Source organism: Orbicella faveolata, unplaced genomic scaffold (genome assembly GCF_042242905.1).
Source record: "Orbicella faveolata isolate gen_17 unplaced genomic scaffold, um_ofav_v1 contig_2, whole genome shotgun sequence".
Lineage (NCBI taxonomy): Eukaryota > Metazoa > Cnidaria > Anthozoa > Scleractinia > Merulinidae > Orbicella > Orbicella faveolata.
Window position 1 is genome coordinate 28,727,920 of NW_028301547.1, and position 2,614 is coordinate 28,730,533.

A 2,614-nucleotide genomic window follows, 5' to 3' on the forward strand; every position below is an offset into this window, starting at 1 on the left:
AGTAGAAAAAATGTTTGAAAAGTGGACCCTTTGGTTTTCCCTTGTCTAGGCCAATAATAAGTAGTTGTGCAAACTCTGTAAAGAAACCTTGAGTTGAACAAAACTGCCATTTTTTCTATTCTCGTCAATCTCGTAAATTTTATTTAAGTTTGATGACGATTTGGGGTTAATAGATTATACACTGACCTTTCGGTGCTAAAATCATCTTCCTTAAAAGATTAAAAGGAATCAAACACGATATATTACTTGTACGTTGGCCCAATCACAACACCGGATAATATAAATGTCCCCTTGGTTACTGTTCTAACGCTAAGCACGTGACGTCCTGGCATCACGTGACGAGCAATAGTGATAACCTTTCCATGACCAAAAGGCGAGCAAGTGTTGATTAAAACTCCCCTTTCTTCGTATTCATTTAACCAAACTTTTGCGGTCCCTCCATTGCCGTGTGTTCAAACGGCGACAGCGAAATTTCTGGCGTCAGTTCTACTTTCAAAATTACACTTTTCCGAAAACGCCGTTAATGGTATTAATATTGCTAATTTCAGGAGAGAGTTTGCCAGATGCGATTGCCATCCGCAATATGCATCGGTTCGAAACCTTTGGATTTCAGAAGGCTGAATCTGGACTCTGGATAGGGCCGAATAACTGCTGTATTCACCGACCCTCTCCTGTTAATGGCAACTCTTTGTACCATCTCAAATCCAATATTGCCGATTTCTTTCACCTGAAGACTTCGACTCAGTGACATGTTCTTGTTTAGGTCTGGTGTCATCAGGGTGTAGCACAGAGGAAAGTCACGAAAATACTGTCGATAGCTCTTAGACACGGGTTCTGAAGGTCTGTGAATTTCAGCGGGCAATCTGCCAAAATGATTATATCGCCTACTGATGGTAACGAATGTGTTGGGACAGTTTCTTTGACTTGTTTGGAGGTCAGTAAACTGTCGATTATACTTACTTAACATTAATTAATCGCCTCATGTGGTTTATGATCATATAAGCGACTTGAGCATGACCTATGATACTCGCGTGATTGCTATCAGATGTAAACATCTTTGGAAGCTTTATCCCTATGTGCAAAGGACTAGAACATAAGAAATTTCAAAGGCTAACAGTTGTTATTCCATAGTTTACAGCGAGCATATAGTTTGTCCATGGTTTTCCAGGTTATTGCATACTGGAATTCGTAATGCACCTCGAACAAAATTAACGTACATAACTGCAGGCGAGGTTCTTTCGCTCAGAATCTCTCTGGTCAATTGCTCCAGAGGCAGGGTCATAGGAAATCTGGAAACTTTTAACTGAATATAATCATTGACGGTGAAATCCAGAAGTGCAAGATTCATTTTAGTATTTGGCTTCAATAAAACATTGTAGCAAAAGGCGGAAAAGTTGCTGCCGGTTCCCTTTTTGGTAACATTATGATGCTTAGGCTCTACTGTTTTTTTTGCCACCAGTCGCTGAACACCCGGTAATATATACCTCTTAAGTCTTCATTATCAAGAGTCAAGCCTCCACCTGCAGAAATCGAACCACCCATTATGGCTACGTTGACATCTTCTCCATTTAGTGATCGCAGGATTACATCCCTCAGGCGATTTGTTGTGTCATATCACTGGACTACTCCACGTGTACTGTTCCACCCTGGTAAAGTGATGAAAAAATCCTTTAAGGATTTTCAAACTCGGTTTTTAAAAAACCAAATTTCGAGCGGATTTCTTTTAATGGCAAGCTTGAGTTGTTTGAGTTTTCTCTTAGTCAGTTTGCTGCTTATAGTTGAGTCAGTGTCGGTTCTATTTTGACGTTGAAATTCCAGTTTCTGCCTTCCCGCCATTTCCATGCTTTCTACTTGAGGCCAGTGAATGATTTATGATTTCAAAATAAACACAGCCAACAAAAGTCCGACTAAAAACATCGAATCGCAGTTTTTGACCTTTCATAAGCATCGTCCTTTACAGCCCAATCAACACTAGAGTTTTCGTCTACGCGACTTTTCACCCAGCACAATTTCATCCAAACAGGTTTCACATCTCGTTACTTTTGTTAAATTGTTATTCTCAGCAGTTATCATGTGTCGGAGGTGAAAAAGATATCGCCTGTTTAATGGCTATAGACACAATCACCTGTTAAATGAGAGTGCGGTTCAATAGCTCTAAGAGGTGGCCTGTCAAGGCCTTCAGAGCTGCAGTCATGCCTTGGTTGCAAAAGTAACTTGTTTCAATTTCTCCTGTTATTTCACTATACTGTAGTTTTCGGCGGTGTAACTATAGATGAAGGAGGAATGCTGTGCTGTTGCAGGTTATAGAAAATATCTTTATTTCAGACGGGTCAACTGACATCAAAAGGCAGGCAATGGAAAATTATTTAGACATACAATAATATGCAATGCGTGAATACGAACACCAAAATCTGATTGTATTGAGGGAATCTGTAATTAAGAAAATGACGGATTAAACTTTTTCTTTTTTTGCCTCTTTCCCACTTTATCACGACGTCGTGGTGCACAACCCATGGAGCTGAAGCTTTGTCTTTTCTCAGTCTTTAAATAGAAATTCAAAGATATTTCTACGGGTGGAGCAGGAAGCGGAAATTCCATTTGTTTCTAGTGGGAG

The 2,614-nt window shown here is 39.9% G+C and overlaps 1 pseudogene; it reads right to left on the bottom strand.

Moving 5' to 3' along the window:
• Positions 1-2,085, bottom strand: LOC149112725 (uncharacterized; annotated as a pseudogene).
• Positions 2,086-2,614: the final 529 nt, after the last annotated feature.